General features: G+C 23.5%; 3 long non-coding RNA genes across 7 annotated transcripts; all 3 read left to right on the top strand.

Moving 5' to 3' along the window:
• The first annotated feature begins 4 nt into the window (after window positions 1-4).
• LOC132931264 (uncharacterized) lies at window positions 5-9,565 on the top strand. Of its 2 annotated transcripts, none has more exons than XR_009662402.1 (9): window positions 5-139; window positions 930-1,059; window positions 1,351-1,478; window positions 3,031-3,097; window positions 6,288-6,421; window positions 7,212-7,341; window positions 7,633-7,760; window positions 8,598-8,725; window positions 9,362-9,565. It is a non-coding gene; the product is annotated as an uncharacterized LOC132931264 (long non-coding RNA). The 2 variants fall into 2 exon arrangements; XR_009662403.1 differs by having other exon boundaries at window positions 7,633-7,780.
• A 2,837-nt stretch (window positions 9,566-12,402) lies between these two features.
• Window positions 12,403-14,590, top strand: LOC132931321 (uncharacterized). Its single transcript, XR_009662461.1, has 3 exons — window positions 12,403-12,531; window positions 13,351-13,484; window positions 14,276-14,590. It is a non-coding gene; the product is annotated as an uncharacterized LOC132931321 (long non-coding RNA).
• A 110-nt stretch (window positions 14,591-14,700) lies between these two features.
• LOC132931249 (uncharacterized) lies at window positions 14,701-22,214 on the top strand. 4 transcript variants are annotated; one of them, XR_009662387.1, is made up of 10 exons: window positions 14,701-14,824; window positions 15,662-15,789; window positions 16,609-16,736; window positions 17,556-17,689; window positions 18,480-18,609; window positions 18,901-19,028; window positions 19,683-19,810; window positions 20,648-20,795; window positions 21,247-21,374; window positions 22,011-22,214. It is a non-coding gene; the product is annotated as an uncharacterized LOC132931249 (long non-coding RNA). The 4 variants fall into 4 exon arrangements; XR_009662389.1 differs by having other exon boundaries at window positions 18,901-19,048; window positions 20,648-20,775; XR_009662386.1 differs by having other exon boundaries at window positions 18,901-19,048.
• The last annotated feature ends 371 nt before the right edge of the window (window positions 22,215-22,585 follow it).

The raw sequence follows: 22,585 nt of genomic DNA, 5'->3' as shown, positions 1-22,585 counted from the left end.
TTTAGATGCAAATACAGCAGATCACTCAAGGGATGCTGAAACATTATTTGGTATTCAAACAACTCTGGAAAAGTATGAACATCCAATTTTGAAAATGAACTAACGAATACTGATTATAATGAATTTATGCAAATTACATGTAATGGTTATTGAATATAATTTATAGAATATTAATATAATGATACAATAGATATTTGTTAATAAAGTAAATAAATGATTATTAAACACCTGAGAACTTTTAATTTTCATTCTTAAAATTTGTCTTAGCTATAAAAATCATTTTATTTTTATTACATTTATATGATAATTTTGTTGAATATAACAAATTCATACATTTAACTGCTTATAAAATATTTTATTCTCAAGTACGTGTTTTGAAACCTTGACTGTTATATTATGAAAATTATTCCATTTTATCATTTATAACTTTCATATGTTTTGTTTAACCAGATACTTTTACTTCATAAGAACTTTAACAAATTATTTTATATGTTAATTTTGACGAATTATACAATTCATATTTTTTTCGTATTGAACGGAAGAAAATTTAAGTTATTGTTCGAGTGTATTATTTAGTTACATTTATTTTACATTCAAATTCAATAAAATAATTTGGTAGATTTGTACTATCTTTTATGGCTTATCATAATTATTATTTCTTATCATCAGTTATAAGATTATATTTCATATCACTTTGCTGTTTTACAATCGTATTTGCATTTAAGTTTTAAATGAAAATTGTTTTTAAATATTTTGTATTAAGAATAAAGTTGTTCAGATAGTTATTGTTTGATTGTTTCCGTTACTGACTTATTCAGTATTTTCCAAATACTAGTTATCATATAAAGATTTTCGTTCTAATTATGGTGTGTAGTAGTGACATTGTTTACTCCAACTATACGCATATTTAACTGACTACAATATTTCAGATTGCAATACAGCAGACAATGAAAGCCATGGTGAGACATGAATTCGCGATTCTATCAGTTTGGAAAATATAAACATCCTATGTTGAAAATGGACTAGAAGATACTGATAATAATAATTGTTTTATTCAACGTACGTGTAGAGCTTATAATAGAATATAATTTATAGGAAATTAATAGTTATGTAACAAAATGTTAATGTTATGAAATCCTGACAATAGGACTAAGTAAATGATACTTATTTACTATAATTAACTTTCATACAATTCATTTAACTTGATACTTCATAAACACTAAAAAACATGATTTTATATGATCATTTTGACGAATATCAAAAATTCATGTTTTAAACTGCTTATAAAGCACTGAGTTATCGAGTCATTCTCCAATTATTATATTTATTTAACTGGATAAATTTTTTAAGATGCAAATACAGCAGATCACTCAAGGGATGCTGAAACATTATTTGGTATTCAAACAACTCTGGAAAAGTATGAACATCCAATTTTGAAAATGAACTAACGAATACTGATTATAAAGAATTTATGCAATGTACGTGTAATGGTTATTAGGTATAGTTGATAGAAAATTAATAGCAATGTATCTAAAAGTTACTCAAATGCTTCCCTGACCATAATATTAAGAAAATGATTCTAATTTTTTATTATTAACTTGCATACATCTCATTTAAGCAGATACTTCATTAAAACTATAAAACATGATTGTATATGATAATTTTGAAGAATAATATACATTTATTTTTTGAACTGCTTATAAAACATACAATTATCAAGTTAATCGCTTGAAACCTGGACCATTATATTAAGAAAATGATTCTAATTTATTATTATTAACTTTCATACATCTCATTTAATCAGATACTTCATTAAAACTATAAAACATGATTGTATATGATAATTTTGAAGAATAATATACATTTATTTTTTGAACTGCTTATAAAACATACAATTATCAAGTTAATCTCTTGAAACCTGGACCATTATATTAAGAAAATGATTCTAATTTGATATTATTAACTTGCATACATCTCATTTAAGCAGATACTTCATTTAAACTATAAAACATGATTTTATATGATAATTTTGACGAATATTAAATATTTATTTTTTGATCTGCTTATAAAACAAAAAATTCTCAAGATAATCTCTTGAAGCCTGGACCACTATATTAAGAAAATGATTCTGATTTATTATTATTAACTTTCATACATCTCATTTAAGCAGATTTTTCATAAACACTATAAAACATGATTTTATATGATAATTTTGATGAATAATATACAATTATTTTTTGAACTGCTTATAAAACACACAATTCTCAAGTTAATCTCTTGAAACCTGGACCATTATATTAAGAAAATGATTCTAATTTGTTATTATTAACTTGCATACATCTCATTTAAGCAATTTTTCATAAACATTATAAAACATGATTTTATATGATAATTTTGATAAATAATATACATTTATTTTTTGATCTGCTTATAAAACAAACAATTCTCAAGATAATCTCTGGAAGCCTGGACCACTATATTAAGAAGATGATTCTAATTTGTTATTATTAACTTGCATACATCTCATTTAAGCAGATACTTCATTAAAACTATAAAACATGATTTTATATGATAATTTTGACGAATATAAAATATTTATTTTTTGATCTGCTTATAAAACAAACAATTCTCAAGATAATCTCTTGAAACCTGGACCATTATATTAAGAAAATGATTCTAATTTGTTATTATTATTAACTTGCATACATCTCATTTAAGCAATTTTTCATAAACACTATAAAACATGATTTTATATGATAATTTTGATAAATAATATACATTTATTTTTTGATCTGCTTATAAAACAAACAATTCTCAAGATAATCTCTTGAAACCTGGACCATTATATTAAGAAAATGATTCTAATTTGTTATTATTAACTTGCATACATCTCATTTAAGCAGATACTTCATTAAAACTATAAAACATGATTGTATATGATAATTTTGATGAATAATATACATTTATTTTTTGAACTGCTTATAAAGCACTGAGTTATCGAGTCATTCTCCAATTATTATATTTTTTTAGATGCAAATACAGCAGATCACTCAAGGGATGCTGAAACATTTTTTGGTATTCAAACAACTCTGGAAAAGTATGAACATCCAATTTTGAAAATGAACTAAAAGATACTGATTATAAAGAATTTATGCAATGTACGTGTAATGGTTATTAGGTATAGTTGATAGAAAATTAATAGCAATGTAACTAAAAGTTACTCAAATGCTTCCCGGACCATAATATTAAGAAAATGATTCTGATTTATTATTATTAACTTTCATACATCTCATTTAAGCAGATTTTTCATAAACACTATAAAACATGATTTTATATGATAATTTTGATGAATAATATACAATTATTTTTTGAACTGCTTATAAAACACACAATTCTCAAGATAATCTCTTGAAACCTGGACCACTATATTAAGAAAATGATTCTAATTTGTTATTATTAACTTACATACATCTCATTTAAGCAGATACTTCATTAAAACTATAAATCATGATTTTATATGATAATTTTGACGAATATTAAAAATTCATGTTTTAAACTGCTTATAAAGCACTGAGTTATCGAGTCATTCTCCAATTATTATATTTTTTTAGATGCAAATACAGCAGATCACTCAAGGGATGTTGAAACATTATTTGGTATTCAAACAACTCTGGAAAAGTATGAACATCCAATTTTGAAAATGAACTAACGAATACTGATTATAATGAATTTATGCAATTTACATGTAATGGTTATTAGGTATAGTTGATAGAAAATTAATAGCAATGTATCTAAAAGTTACTCAAATGCTTCCCTGACCATAATATTAAGAAAATGATTCTAATTTTTTATTATTAACTTGCATACTTCTCATTTAAGCAAATACTTCATTAAAAATATAAAACATGAATTTATATGATAATTTTGACGAATATTAAATATTTATTTTTTGAACTGCTTATAAAACACACAATTCTCAAGTTAATCTCTTGAAACCTGGACCATTATATTAAGAAAATGATTCTGATTTATTATTATTAACTTTCATACATCTCATTTAAGCAGATTTTTCATAAACACTATAAAACATGATTTTATATGATAATTTTGATAAATAATATACATTTATTTTTTGATCTGCTTATAAAACAAACAATTTTCAAGATAATCTCTTGAAGCCTGGACCACTATATTAAGAAGATGATTCTAATTTGTTATTATTAACTTGCATACATCTCATTTAAGCAGATACTTCATTAAAACTATAAAACATGATTTTATATGATAATTTTGACGAATATTAAATATTTATTTTTTGATCTGCTTATAAAACAAACAATTCTCAAGATAATCTCTTGAAACCTGGACTACTATATTAAGAAAATGATTCTGATTTGTTATTATTAACTTGCATACATCTCATTTAAGCAGATACTTCATTAAAACTATAAAACATGATTGTATATGATAATTTTGATGAATAATATACATTTATTTTTTGAACTGCTTATAAAGCACTGAGTTATCGAGTCATTCTCCAATTATTATATTTTTTTAGATGCAAATACAGCAGATCACTCAAGGGATGTTGAAACATTATTTGGTATTCAAACAACTCTGGAAAAGTATGAACATCCAATTTTGAAAATGAACTAACGAATACTGATTATAATGAATTTATGCAATTTACATGTAATGGTTATTAGGTATAGTTGATAGAAAATTAATAGCAATGTAACTAAAAGTTACTCAAATGCTTCCCTGACCATAATATTAAGAAAATGATTCTGATTTATTATTATTAACTTTCATACATCTCATTTAAGCAGATTTTTCATAAACACTATAAAACATGATTTTATATGATAATTTTGATGAATAATATACATTTATTTTTTGAACTGCTTATAAAACACACAATTCTCAAGTTAATCTCTTGAAACCTGGACCATTATATTATGAAGATGATTCTAATTTGTTATTATTAACTTGCATACATCTCATTTAAGCAGATACTTCATTAAAACTATAAAACATGATTTTATATGATAATTTTGATGAATAATATACATTTATTTTTTGATCTGCTTATAAAACAAACAATTCTCAAGATAATCTCTTGAAGCCTGGACCACTATATTAAGAAGATGATTCTAATTTGTTATTATTAACTTGCATACATCTCATTTAAGCAGATACTTCATTAAAACTATAAAACATGATTTTATATGATAATTTTGACGAATATTAAATATTTATTTTTTGATCTGCTTATAAAACAAACAATTCTCAAGATAATCTCTTGAAACCTTGACCATTATATTAAGAAAATGATTCTAATTTGTTATTATTAACTTGCATACATCTCATTTAAGCAGATACTTCATTAAAACTATAAAACATGATTTTATATGATAATTTTGATGAATAATATACATTTATTTTTTGATCTGCTTATAAAACAAACAATTCTCAAGATAATCTCTTGAAGCCTGGACCACTATATTAAGAAGATGATTCTAATTTGTTATTATTAACTTGCATACATCTCATTTAAGCAGATTTTTCATAAACACTATAAAACATGATTTTATATGATAATTTTGATGAATAATATACATTTATTTTTTGATTTGCTTATAAAACAAACAATTCTCAAGATAATCTCTTGAAGCCTGGACCACTATATTAAGAAGATGATTCTAATTTGTTATTATTAACTTGCATACATCTCATTTAAGCAGATACTTCATTAAAACTATAAAACATGATTTTATATGATAATTTTGACGAATATTAAATATTCATGTTTTAAACTGCTTATAAAGCACTGAGTTATCGAGTCATTTTCCAATTATTATATTTATTTAACTGGATAAATTTTTTTAGATGCAAATACAGCAGATCACTCAAGGGATGCTGAAACATTATTTGATATTCAAACAACTCTGGAAAAGTATGAACATCCAATTTTGAAAATGAACTAAAAGATACTGATTATAAAGAATTTATGCAATGTACGTGTAATGGTTATTAGGTATAGTTGATAGAAAATTAATAGCAATGTATCTAAAAGTTACTCAAATGCTTCCCTGACCATAATATTAAGAAAATGATTCTGATTTATTATTATTAACTTGCATACATCTCATTTAAGCAGATACTTCATTAAAACTATAAATCATGATTTTATATGATAATTTTGACGAATATTAAAAATTCATGTTTTAAACTGCTTATAAAGCACTGAGTTATCGAGTCATTCTCCAATTATTATATTTTTTTAGATGCAAATACAGCAGATCACTCAAGGGATGCTGAAACATTATTTGGTATTCAAACAACTCTGGAAAAGTATGAACATCCAATTTTGAAAATGAACTAACGAATACTGATTATAATGAATTTATGCAAATTACATGTAATGGTTATTGAATATAATTTATAGAATATTAATATAATGATACAATAGATATTTGTTAATAAAGTAAATAAATGATTATTAAACACCTGAGAACTTTTAATTTTCATTCTTAAAATTTGTCTTAGCTATAAAAATCATTTTATTTTTATTACATTTATATGATAATTTTGTTGAATATAACAAATTCATACATTTAACTGCTTATAAAATATTTTATTCTCAAGTACGTGTTTTGAAACCTTGACTGTTATATTATGAAAATTATTCCATTTTATCATTTATAACTTTCATATGTTTTGTTTAACCAGATACTTTTACTTCATAAGAACTTTAACAAATTATTTTATATGTTAATTTTGACGAATTATACAATTCATATTTTTTTCGTATTGAACGGAAGAAAATTTAAGTTATTGTTCGAGTGTATTATTTAGTTACATTTATTTTACATTCAAATTCAATAAAATAATTTGGTAGATTTGTACTATCTTTTATGGCTTATCATAATTATTATTTCTTATCATCAGTTATAAGATTATATTTCATATCACTTTGCTGTTTTACAATCGTATTTGCATTTAAGTTTTAAATGAAAATTGTTTTTAAATATTTTGTATTAAGAATAAAGTTGTTCAGATAGTTATTGTTTGATTGTTTCCGTTACTGACTTATTCAGTATTTTCCAAATACTAGTTATCATATAAAGATTTTCGTTCTAATTATGGTGTGTAGTAGTGACATTGTTTACTCCAACTATACGCATATTTAACTGACTACAATATTTCAGATTGCAATACAGCAGACAATGAAAGCCATGGTGAGACATGAATTCGCGATTCTATCAGTTTGGAAAATATAAACATCCTATGTTGAAAATGGACTAGAAGATACTGATAATAATAATTGTTTTATTCAACGTACGTGTAGAGCTTATAATAGAATATAATTTATAGGAAATTAATAGTTATGTAACAAAATGTTAATGTTATGAAATCCTGACAATAGGACTAAGTAAATGATACTTATTTACTATAATTAACTTTCATACAATTCATTTAACTTGATACTTCATAAACACTAAAAAACATGATTTTATATGATCATTTTGACGAATATCAAAAATTCATGTTTTAAACTGCTTATAAAGCACTGAGTTATCGAGTCATTCTCCAATTATTATATTTATTTAACTGGATACATTTTTTAAGATGCAAATACAGCAGATCACTCAAGGGATGCTGAAACATTATTTGGTATTCAAACAACTCTGGAAAAGTATGAACATCCAATTTTGAAAATGAACTAACGAATACTGATTATAAAGAAGTTATGCAATGTACGTGTAATGGTTATTAGGTATAGTTGATAGAAAATTAATAGCAATGTATCTAAAAGTTACTCAAATGCTTCCCTGACCATAATATTAAGAAAATGATTCTAATTTTTTATTATTAACTTGCATACATCTCATTTAAGCAGATACTTCATTAAAACTATAAAACATGATTGTATATGATAATTTTGAAGAATAATATACATTTATTTTTTGAACTGCTTATAAAACATACAATTATCAAGTTAATCGCTTGAAACCTGGACCATTATATTAAGAAAATGATTCTAATTTATTATTATTAACTTTCATACATCTCATTTAATCAGATACTTCATTAAAACTATAAAACATGATTGTATATGATAATTTTGAAGAATAATATACATTTATTTTTTGAACTGCTTATAAAACATACAATTATCAAGTTAATCTCTTTAAACCTGGACCATTATATTAAGAAAATGATTCTAATTTGATATTATTAACTTGCATACATCTCATTTAAGCAGATACTTCATTTAAACTATAAAACATGATTTTATATGATAATTTTGACGAATATTAAATATTTATTTTTTGATCTGCTTATAAAACAAAAAATTCTCAAGATAATCTCTTGAAGCCTGGACCACTATATTAAGAAAATGATTCTGATTTATTATTATTAACTTGCATACATCTCATTTAAGCAGATACTTCATTAAAACTATAAAACATGATTTTATATGATAATTTTTACGAATATTAAAAATTCATGTTTTAAACTGCTTATAAAGCACTGAGTAATCGAGTTATTTTCCAATTATTATATTTATTTAACTGGATAAGTTTTTTTAGATGCAAATTCAGCAGATCACTCAAGGGATGCTGAAACATTATTTGGTATTCAAACAACTCTGGAAAAGTATGAACATCCAATTTTGAAAATGAACTAACGGATACTGATTATAAAGAATTAATGCAATGTACGTATAATGGTTATTAGGTATAGTTGATAGAAAATTAATAGCAATGTATCTAAAAGTTACTCAAATGCTTCCCTAACCATAATATTAAGAAAATGATTCTAATTTTTTATTATTAACTTGCATACTTCTCATTTAAGCAAATACTTCATTAAAACTATAAAACATGAATTTATATGATAATTTTGACGAATATTAAATATTTATTTTTTGATCTGCTTATAAAACAAACAATTATCAAGTTAATCGCTTGAAACCTGGACCATTATATTAAGAAAATGATTCTAATTTATTATTATTAACTTTCATACATCTCATTTAATCAGATTCTTCATTAAAACTATAAAACATGAATTTATATGATAATTTTGACGAATATTAAATATTTATTTTTTGATCTGCTTATAAAACAAACAATTATCAAGTTAATCTCTTGAAGCCTGGACCACTATATTAAGAAAATGATTCTAATTTGTTATTATTAACTTGCATACATCTCATTTAAGCAGATACTTCATTAAAACTATAAAACATGATTGTATATGATAATTTTGATGAATAATATACATTTATTTTTTGAACTACTTATAAAGCACTGAGTTATCGAGTCATTCTCCAATTATTATATTTTTTTAGATGCAAATACAGCAGATCACTCAAGGGATGCTGAAACATTATTTGGTATTCAAACAACTCTGGAAAAGTATGAACATCCAATTTTGAAAATGAACTAAAAGATACTGATTATAAAGAATTTATGCAATGTACGTGTAATGGTTATTAGGTATAGTTGATAGAAAATTAATAGCAATGTAACTAAAAGTTACTCAAATGCTTCCCTGACCATAATATTAAGAAAATGATTCTGATTTATTATTATTAACTTTCATACATCTCATTTAAGCAGATTTTTCATAAACACTATAAAACATGATTTTATATGATAATTTTGATGAATAATATACATTTATTTTTTGAACTGCTTATAAAACACACAATTCTCAAGTTAATCTCTTGAAACCTGGACCATTATATTATGAAGATGATTCCAATTTGTTATTATTAACTTGCATACATCTCATTTAAGCAGATACTTCATTAAAACTATAAAACATGATTTTATATGATAATTTTGATGAATAATATACATTTATTTTTTGATCTGCTTATAAAACAAACAATTCTCAAGATAATCTCTTGAAGCCTGGACCACTATATTAAGAAAATGATTCTAATTTGTTATTATTAACTTGCATACATCTCATTTAAGCAGATACTTCATTAAAACTATAAAACATGATTGTATATGATAATTTTGATGAATAATATACATTTATTTTTTGAACTGCTTATAAAACATACAATTATCAAGTTAATCTCTTGAAACCTGGACCATTATATTAAGAAAATGATTCTAATTTGATATTATTAACTTGCATACATCTCATTTAAGCAGATACTTCATTTAAACTATAAAACATGATTTTATATGATAATTTTGACGAATATTAAATATTTATTTTTTGATCTGCTTATAAAACAAAAAATTCTCAAGATAATCTCTTGAAGCCTGGACCACTATATTAAGAAAATGATTCTAATTTGTTATTAATAACTTGCATACATCTCATTTAAGCAGATACTTCATTAAAACTATAAAACATGATTTTATATGATAATTTTTACGAATATTAAAAATTCATGTTTTAAACTGCTTATAAAGCACTGAGTAATCGAGTTATTTTCAAATTATTATATTTATTTAACTGGATAAGTTTTTTTAGATGCAAATTCAGCAGATCACTCAAGGGATGCTGAAACATTATTTGGTATTCAAACAACTCTGGAAAAGTATGAACATCCAATTTTGAAAATGAACTAACGGATACTGATTATAAAGAATTTATGCAATGTACGTATAATGGTTATTAGGTATAGTTGATAGAAAATTAATAGCAATGTATCTAAAAGTTACTCAAATGCTTCCCTAACCATAATATTAAGAAAATGATTCTAATTTTTTATTATTAACTTGCATACTTCTCATTTAAGCAAATACTTCATTAAAACTATAAAACATGAATTTATATGATAACTTTGACGAATATTAAATATTTATTTTTTGATCTGCTTATAAAACAAACAATTATCAAGTTAATCGCTTGAAACCTGGACCATTATATTAAGAAAATGATTCTAATTTATTATTATTAACTTTCATACATCTCATTTAATCAGATTCTTCATTAAAACTATAAAACATGAATTTATATGATAATTTTGACGAATATTAAATATTTATTTTTTGATCTGCTTATAAAACAAAAAATTCTCAAGATAATCTCTTGAAGCCTGGACCACTATATTAAGAAAATGATTCTAATTTATTATTATTAACTTTCATACATCTCATTTAATCAGATTCTTCATTAAAACTATAAAACATGAATTTATATGATAATTTTGACGAATATTAAATATTTATTTTTTGATCTGCTTATAAAACAAACAATTATCAAGTTAATCTCTTGAAGCCTGGACCACTATATTAAGAAAATGATTCTAATTTGTTATTATTAACTTGCATACATCTCATTTAAGCAGATACTTCATTAAAACTATAAAACATGATTGTATATGATAATTTTGATGAATAATATACATTTATTTTTTGAACTGCTTATAAAGCACTGAGTTATCGAGTCATTCTCCAATTATTATATTTTTTTAGATGCAAATACAGCAGATCACTCAAGGGATGCTGAAACATTATTTGGTATTCAAACAACTCTGGAAAAGTATGAACATCCAATTTTGAAAATGAACTAAAAGATACTGATTATAAAGAATTTATGCAATGTACGTGTAATGGTTATTAGGTATAGTTGATAGAAAATTAATAGCAATGTAACTAAAAGTTACTCAAATGCTTCCCTGACCATAATATTAAGAAAATGATTCTAATTTTTTATTATTAACTTGCATACATCTCATTTAAGCAGATACTTCATTAAAACTATAAAACATGATTTTATATGATAATTTTGATGAATAATATACATTTATTTTTTGATCTGCTTATAAAACAAACAATTCTCAAGATAATCGCTTGAAACCTGGACCATTATATTAAGAAAATGATTCTAATTTATTATTATTAACTTTCATACATCTCATTTAATCAGATTCTTCATTAAAACTATAAAACATGATTTTATATGATAATTTTGACGAATATTAAATATTTATTTTTTGATCTGATTATAAAACAAACAATTCTCAAGATAATCTCTTGAAGCCTGGACCACTATATTAAGAAAATGATTCTAATTTATTATTATTAACTTTCATACATCTCATTTAATCAGATTCTTCATTAAAACTATAAAACATGAATTTATATGATAATTTTGACGAATATTAAATATTTATTTTTTGATCTGCTTATAAAACAAACAATTATCAAGTTAATCTCTTGAAGCCTGGACCACTATATTAAGAAAATGATTCTAATTTGTTATTATTAACTTGCATACATCTCATTTAAGCAGATACTTCATTAAAACTATAAAACATGATTGTATATGATAATTTTGATGAATAATATACATTTATTTTTTGAACTGCTTATAAAGCACTGAGTTATCGAGTCATTCTCCAATTATTATATTTTTTTAGATGCAAATACAGCAGATCACTCAAGGGATGCTGAAACATTATTTGGTATTCAAACAACTCTGGAAAAGTATGAACATCCAATTTTGAAAATGAACTAAAAGATACTGATTATAAAGAATTTATGCAATGTACGTGTAATGGTTATTAGGTATAGTTGATAGAAAATTAATAGCAATGTAACTAAAAGTTACTCAAATGCTTCCCTGACCATAATATTAAGAAAATGATTCTAATTTTTTATTATTAACTTGCATACATCTCATTTAAGCAGATACTTCATTAAAACTATAAAACATGATTTTATATGATAATTTTGATGAATAATATACATTTATTTTTTGATCTGCTTATAAAACAAACAATTCTCAAGATAATCGCTTGAAACCTGGACCATTATATTAAGAAAATGATTCTAATTTATTATTATTAACTTTCATACATCTCATTTAATCAGATTCTTCATTAAAACTATAAAACATGATTTTATATGATAATTTTGACGAATATTAAATATTTATTTTTTGATCTGATTATAAAACAAACAATTCTCAAGATAATCTCTTGAAGCCTGGACCACTATATTAAGAAGATGATTCTAATTTGTTATTATTAACTTGCATACATCTCATTTAAGCAGATACTTCATTAAAACTATAAAACATGATTCTATATGATAATTTTGACGAATATTAAATATTTATTTTTTGATCTGCTTATAAAACAAACAATTCTCAAGATAATCTCTTGAAACCTAGACCACTATATTAAGAAAATGATTCTTATTTGTTATTAATAACTTGCATACATCTCATTTAAGCAGATACTTCATTAAAACTATAAATCATGATTTTATATGATAATTTTGACGAATATTAAAAATTCATGTTTTAAACTGCTTATAAAGCACTGAGTTATCGAGTCATTCTCCAATTATTATATTTTTTTAGATGCAAATACAGCAGATCGCTCAAGGGATGCTGAAACATTATTTGGTATTCAAACAACTCTGGAAAAGTATGAACATCCAATTTTGAAAATGAACTAACGAATACTGATTATAATGAATTTATGCAAATTACATGTAATGGTTATTGAATATAATTTATAGAATATTAATATAATGATACAATAGATATTTGTTAATAAAGTAAATAAATGATTATTAAACACCTGAGAACTTTTAATTTTCATTCTTAAAATTTGTCTTAGCTATAAAAATCATTTTATTTTTATTACATTTATATGATAATTTTGTTGAATATAACAAATTCATACATTTAACTGCTTATAAAATATTTTATTCTCAAGTACGTGTTTTGAAACCTTGACTGTTATATTATGAAAATTATTCCATTTTATCATTTATAACTTTCATATGTTTTATTTAACCAGATACTTTTACTTCATAAGAACTTTAACAAATTATTTTATATGTTAATTTTGACGAATTATACAATTCATATTTTTTTCGTATTGAACGGAAGAAAATTTAAGTTATTGTTCGAGTGTATTATTTAGTTACATTTATTTTACATTCAAATTCAATAAAATAATTTGGTAGATTTGTACTATCTTTTATGGCTTATCATAATTATTATTTCTTATCATCAGTTATAAGATTATATTTCATATCACTTTGCTGTTTTACAATCGTATTTGCATTTAAGTTTTAAATGAAAATTGTTTTTAAATATTTTGTATTAAGAATAAAGTTGTTCAGATAGTTATTGTTTGATTGTTTCCGTTACTGACTTATTCAGTATTTTCCAAATACTAGTTATCATATAAAGATTTTCGTTCTAATTATGGTGTGTAGTAGTGACATTGTTTACTCCAACTATACGCATATTTAACTGACTACAATATTTTCAGATTGCAATACAGCAGACAATGAAAGCCATGGTGAGACATGAGTTCGCGATTCTATCAGTTTGGAAAATATAAACATCCTATGTTGAAAATGGACTAGAAGATACTGATAATAATAATTGTTTTATTCAACATACGTGTAGAGCTTATAATAGAATATAATTTATAGGAAATTAATAGTTATGTAACAAAATGTTAATGTTATGAAATCCTGACAATAGGACTAAGTAAATGATACTTATTTACTATAATTAACTTTCATACAATTCATTTAACTTGATACTTCATAAACACTAAAAAACATGATTTTATATGATCATTTTGACGAATATCAAAAATTCATGTTTTAAACTGCTTATAAAGCACTGAGTTATCGAGTCATTCTCCAATTATTATATTTATTTAACTAGATAAATTTTTTTATATGCAAATACAGCAGATCACTCAATGGATGCTGAAACATTATTTGGTATTCAAACAACTTTGGAAAAGTATGAACATCCAATTTTGAAAATGAACTAACGAATACTGGTTATAAAGAATTTATGCAATGTACGTGTAATGGTTATTAGGTATAGTTGATAGAAAATTAATAGCAATGTATCTAAAAGTTACTCAAATGCTTCCCTGACCATAATATTAAGAAAATGATTCTAATTTTTTATTATTAACTTGCATACATCTCATTTAAGCAGATACTTCATTAAAACTATAAAACATGATTTTATATGATAATTTTGATGAATAATATACATTTATTTTTTGATCTGCTTATAAAACAAACAATTCTCAAGATAATCTCTTGAAGCCTGGACCACTATATTAAGAAAATGATTCTAATTTGTTATTATTAACTTGCATACATCTCATTTAAGCAGATACTTCATTAAAACTATAAAACATGATTGTATATGATAATTTTGATGAATAATATACATTTATTTTTTGAACTGCTTATAAAACATACAATTATCAAGTTAATCTCTTGAAACCTGGACCATTATATTAAGAAAATGATTCTAATTTGATATTATTAACTTGCATACATCTCATTTAAGCAGATACTTCATTTAAACTATAAAACATGATTTTATATGATAATTTTGACGAATATTAAAAATTTATTTTTTGATCTGCTTATAAAACAAAAAATTCTCAAGATAATCTCTTGAAGCCTGGACCACTATATTAAGAAAATGATTCTAATTTGTTATTAATAACTTGCATACATCTCATTTAAGCAGATACTTCATTGAAACTATAAAACATGATTTTATATGATAATTTTTACGAATATTAAAAATTCATGTTTTAAACTGCTTATAAAGCACTGAGTAATCGAGTTATTTTCAAATTATTATATTTATTTAACTGGATAAGTTTTTTTAGATGCAAATTCAGCAGATCACTCAAGGGATGCTGAAACATTATTTGGTATTCAAACAACTCTGGAAAAGTATGAACATCCAATTTTGAAAATGAACTAACGGATACTGATTATAAAGAATTTATGCAATGTACGTATAATGGTTATTAGGTATAGTTGATAGAAAATTAATAGCAATGTATCTAAAAGTTACTCAAATGCTTCCCTAACCATAATATTAAGAAAATGATTCTATTTTTTTATTATTAACTTGCATACTTCTCATTTAAGCAAATACTTCATTAAAACTATAAAACATGAATTTATATGATAACTTTGACGAATATTAAATATTTATTTTTTGATCTGCTTATAAAACAAACAATTATCAAGTTAATCGCTTGAAACCTGGACCATTATATTAAGAAAATGATTCTAATTTATTATTATTAACTTTCATACATCTCATTTAATCAGATTCTTCATTAAAACTATAAAACATGAATTTATATGATAATTTTGACGAATATTAAATATTTATTTTTTGATCTGCTTATAAAACAAACAATTATCAAGTTAATCGCTTGAAACCTGGACCATTATATTAAGAAAATGATTCTAATTTATTATTATTAACTTTCATACATCTCATTTAATCAGATTCTTCATTAAAACTATAAAACATGAATTTATATGATAATTTTGACGAATATTAAATATTTATTTTTTGATCTGCTTATAAAACAAACAATTATCAAGTTAATCTCTTGAAGCCTGGACCACTATATTAAGAAAATGATTCTAATTTGTTATTATTAACTTGCATACATCTCATTTAAGCAGATACTTCATTAAAACTATAAAACATGATTGTATATGATAATTTTGATGAATAATATACATTTATTTTTTGAACTGCTTATAAAGCACTGAGTTATCGAGTCATTCTCCAATTATTATATTTTTTTAGATGCAAATACAGCAGATCACTCAAGGGATGCTGAAACATTATTTGGTATTCAAACAACTCTGGAAAAGTATGAACATCCAATTTTGAAAATGAACTAAAAGATACTGATTATAAAGAATTTATGCAATGTACGTGTAATGGTTATTAGGTATAGTTGATAGAAAATTAATAGCAATGTAACTAAAAATTACTCAAATGCTTCCCTGACCATAATATTAAGAAAATGATTCTGATTTATTATTATTAACTTTCATACATCTCATTTAAGCAGATTTTTCATAAACACTATAAAACATGATTTTATATGATAATTTTGATGAATAATATACGTTTATTTTTTGAACTGCTTATAAAACACACAATTCTCAAGTTAATCTCTTGAAACCTGGACCATTATATTATGAAGATGATTCTAATTTGTTATTATTAACTTGCATACATCTCATTTAAGCAGATTCTTCATTAAAACTATAAAACATGATTTTATATGATAATTTTGACGAATATTAAATATTTATTTTTTGATCTGATTATAAAACAAACAATTCTCAAGATAATCTCTTGAAGCCTGGACCACTATATTAAGAAGATGATTCTAATTTGTTATTATTAACTTGCATACATCTCATTTAAGCAGATACTTCATTAAAACTATAAAACATGATTCTATATGATAATTTTGACGAATATTAAATATTTATTTTTTGATCTGCTTATAAAACAAACAATTCTCAAGATAATCTCTTGAAACCTAGACCACTATATTAAGAAAATGATTCTTATTTGTTATTAATAACTTGCATACATCTCATTTAAGCAGATACTTCATTAAAACTATAAATCATGATTTTATATGATAATTTTGACGAATATTAAAAATTCATGTTTTAAACTGCTTATAAAGCACTGAGTTATCGAGTCATTCTCCAATTATTATATTTTTTTAGATGCAAATACAGCAGATCGCTCAAGGGATGCTGAAACATTATTTGGTATTCAAACAACTCTGGAAAAGTATGAACATCCAATTTTGAAAATGAACTAACGAATACTGATTATAATGAATTTATGCAAATTACATGTAATGGTTATTGAATATAATTTATAGAATATTAATATAATGATACAATAGATATTTGTTAATAAAGTAAATAAATGATTATTAAACACCTGAGAACTTTTAATTTTCATTCTTAAAATTTGTCTTAGCTATAAAAATCATTTTATTTTTATTACATTTATATGATAATTTTGTTGAATATAACAAATTCATACATTTAACTGCTTATAAAATATTTTATTCTCAAGTACGTGTTTTGAAACCTTGACTGTTATATTATGAAAATTATTCCATTTTATCATTTATAACTTTCATATGTTTTGTTTAACCAGATACTTTTACTTCATAAGAACTTTAACAAATTATTTTATATGTTAATTTTGACGAATTATACAATTCATATTTTTTTCGTATTGAACGGAAGAAAATTTAAGTTATTGTTCGAGTGTATTATTTAGTTACATTTATTTTACATTCAAATTCATTAAAATAATTTGGTAGATTTGTACTATCTTTTATGGCTTATCATAATTATTATTTCTTATCATCAGTTATAAGATTATATTTCATATCACTTTGCTGTTTTACAATCGTATTTGCATTTAAGTTTTAAATGAAAATTGTTTTTAAATATTTTGTATTAAGAATAAAGTTGTTCAGATAGTTATTGTTTGATTGTTTCCGTTACTGACTTATTCAGTATTTTCCAAATACTAGTTATCATATAAAGATTTTCGTTCTAATTATGGTGTGTAGTAGTGACATTGTTTACTCCAACTATACGCATATTTAACTGACTACAATATTTCAGATTGCAATACAGCAGACAATGAAAGCCATGGTGAGACATGAATTCGCGATTCTATCAGTTTGGAAAATATAAACATCCTATGTTGAAAATGGACTAGAAGATACTGATAATAATAATTGTTTTATTCAACGTACGTGTAGAGCTTATAATAGAATATAATTTATAGGAAATTAATAGTTATGAAACAAAATGTTAATGTTATGAAATCCTGACAATAGGACTAAGTAAATGATACTTATTTACTATAATTAACTTTCATACAATTCATTTAACTTGATACTTCATAAACACTAAAAAACATGATTTTATATGATCATTTTGACGAATATCAAAAATTCATGTTTTAAACTGCTTATAAAGCACTGAGTTATCGAGTCATTCTCCAATTATTATATTTATTTAACTGGATAAATTTTTTTAGATGCAAATACAGCAGATCACTCAAGGGATGCTGAAACATTATTTGGTATTCAAACAACTCTGGAAAAGTATGAACATCCAATTTTGAAAATGAACTAACAAATACTGATTATAAAGAATTTATGCAATGTACGTGTAATGGTTATTAGGTATAGTTGATAGAAAATTAATAGCAATGTATCTAAAAGTTACTCAAATGCTTCCCTGACCATAATATTAAGAAAATGATTCTAATTTTTTATTATTAACTTGCATACATCTCATTTAAGCAGATACTTCATTAAAACTATAAAACATGATTGTATATGATAATTTTGAAGAATAATATACATTTATTTTTTGAACTGCTTATAAAACATACAATTATCAAGTTAATCTCTTGAAACCTGGACCATTATATTAAGAAAATGATTCTAATTTGATATTATTAACTTGCATACATCTCATTTAAGCAGATACTTCATTTAAACTATAAAACATGATTTTATATGATAATTTTGACGAATATTAAATATTTATTTTTTGATCTGCTTATAAAACAAAAAATTCTCAAGATAATCTCTTGAAGCCTGGACCACTATATTAAGAAAATGATTCTAATTTGTTATTAATAACTTGCATACATCTCATTTAAGCAGATACTTCATTAAAACTATAAAACATGATTTTATATGATAATTTTTACGAATATTAAAAATTCATGTTTTAAACTGCTTATAAAGCACTGAGTAATCGAGTTATTTTCCAATTATTATATTTATTTAACTGGATAAGTTTTTTTAGATGCAAATTCAGCAGATCACTCAAGGGATGCTGAAACATTATTTGGTATTCAAACAACTCTGGAAAAGTATGAACATCCAATTTTGAAAATGAACTAACGGATACTGATTATAAAGAATTTATGCAATGTACGTATAATGGTTATTAGGTATAGTTGATAGAAAATTAATAGCAATGTATCTAAAAGTTACTCAAATGCTTCCCTAACCATAATATTAAGAAAATGATTCTAATTTTTTATTATTAACTTGCATACTTCTCATTTAAGCAAATACTTCATTAAAACTATAAAACATGAATTTATATGATAACTTTGACGAATATTAAATATTTATTTTTTGATCTGCTTATAAAACAAACAATTATCAAGTTAATCGCTTGAAACCTGGACCATTATATTAAGAAAATGATTCTAATTTTTTATTATTAACTTGCATACTTCTCATTTAAGCAAATACTTCATTAAAACTATAAAACATGAATTTATATGATAACTTTGACGAATATTAAATATTTATTTTTTGATCTGCTTATAAAACAAACAATTATCAAGTTAATCGCTTGAAACCTGGACCATTATATTAAGAAAATGATTCTAATTTATTATTATTAACTTTCATACATCTCATTTAATCAGATTCTTCATTAAAACTATAAAACATGAATTTATATGATAATTTTGACGAATATTAAATATTTATTTTTTGATCTGCTTATAAAACAAACAATTATCAAGTTAATCTCTTGAAGCCTGGACCACTATATTAAGAAAATGATTCTAATTTGTTATTATTAACTTGCATACATCTCATTTAAGCAGATACTTCATTAAAACTATAAAACATGATTGTATATGATAATTTTGATGAATAATATACATTTATTTTTTGAACTGCTTATAAAGCACTGAGTTATCGAGTCATTCTCCAATTATTATATTTATTTAACTGGATAAATTTTTTTAGATGCAAATACAGCAGATCACTCAAGGGATGCTGAAACATTATTTGGTATTCAAACAACTCTGGAAAAGTATGAACATCCAATTTTGAAAATGAACTAACAAATACTGATTATAAAGAATTTATGCAATGTACGTGTAATGGTTATTAGGTATAGTTGATAGAAAATTAATAGCAATGTATCTAAAAGTTACTCAAATGCTTCCCTGACCATAATATTAAGAAAATGATTCTAATTTTTTATTATTAACTTGCATACATCTCATTTAAGCAGATACTTCATTTAAACTATAAAACATGATTTTATATGATAATTTTGACGAATATTAAATATTTATTTTTTGATCTGCTTATAAAACAAAAAATTCTCAAGATAATCTCTTGAAGCCTGGACCACTATATTAAGAAAATGATTCTAATTTGTTATTAATAACTTGCATACATCTCATTTAAGCAGATACTTCATTAAAACTATAAAACATGATTTTATATGATAATTTTTACGAATATTAAAAATTCATGTTTTAAACTGCTTATAAAGCACTGAGTAATCGAGTTATTTTCCAATTATTATATTTATTTAACTGGATAAGTTTTTTTAGATGCAAATTCAGCAGATCACTCAAGGGATGCTGAAACATTATTTGGTATTCAAACAACTCTGGAAAAGTATGAACATCCAATTTTGAAAATGAACTAACGGATACTGATTATAAAGAATTTATGCAATGTACGTATAATGGTTATTAGGTATAGTTGATAGAAAATTAATAGCAATGTATCTAAAAGTTACTCAAATGCTTCCCTAACCATAATATTAAGAAAATGATTCTAATTTTTTATTATTAACTTGCATACTTCTCATTTAAGCAAATACTTCATTAAAACTATAAAACATGAATTTATATGATAACTTTGACGAATATTAAATATTTATTTTTTGATCTGCTTATAAAACAAACAATTATCAAGTTAATCGCTTGAAACCTGGACCATTATATTAAGAAAATGATTCTAATTTATTATTATTAACTTTCATACATCTCATTTAATCAGATTCTTCATTAAAACTATAAAACATGAATTTATATGATAATTTTGACGAATATTAAATATTTATTTTTTGATCTGCTTATAAAACAAACAATTATCAAGTTAATCTCTTGAAGCCTGGACCACTATATTAAGAAAATGATTCTAATTTGTTATTATTAACTTGCATACATCTCATTTAAGCAGATACTTCATTAAAACTATAAAACATGATTGTATATGATAATTTTGATGAATAATATACATTTATTTTTTGAACTACTTATATAGCACTGAGTTATCGAGTCATTCTCCAATTATTATATTTTTTTAGATGCAAATACAGCAGATCACTCAAGGGATGCTGAAACATTATTTGGTATTCAAACAACTCTGGAAAAGTATGAACATCCAATTTTGAAAATGAACTAAAAGATACTGATTATAAAGAATTTATGCAATGTACGTGTAATGGTTATTAGGTATAGTTGATAGAAAATTAATAGCAATGTAACTAAAAGTTACTCAAATGCTTCCCTGACCATAATATTAAGAAAATGATTCTGATTTATTATTATTAACTTTCATACATCTCATTTAAGCAGATTTTTCATAAACACTATAAAACATGATTTTATATGATAATTTTGATGAATAATATACATTTATTTTTTGAACTGCTTATAAAACACACAATTCTCAAGTTAATCTCTTGAAACCTGGACCATTATATTATGAAGATGATTCCAATTTGTTATTATTAACTTGCATACATCTCATTTAAGCAGATACTTCATTAAAACTATAAAACATGATTTTATATGATAATTTTGATGAATAATATACATTTATTTTTTGATCTGCTTATAAAACAAACAATTCTCAAGATAATCTCTTGAAGCCTGGACC

Source organism: Rhopalosiphum padi, unplaced genomic scaffold, assembly GCF_020882245.1.
Source record: "Rhopalosiphum padi isolate XX-2018 unplaced genomic scaffold, ASM2088224v1 scaffold1, whole genome shotgun sequence".
NCBI lineage: Eukaryota > Metazoa > Arthropoda > Insecta > Hemiptera > Aphididae > Rhopalosiphum > Rhopalosiphum padi.
This window is presented reverse-complemented; position numbering and strand designations above follow the sequence as displayed.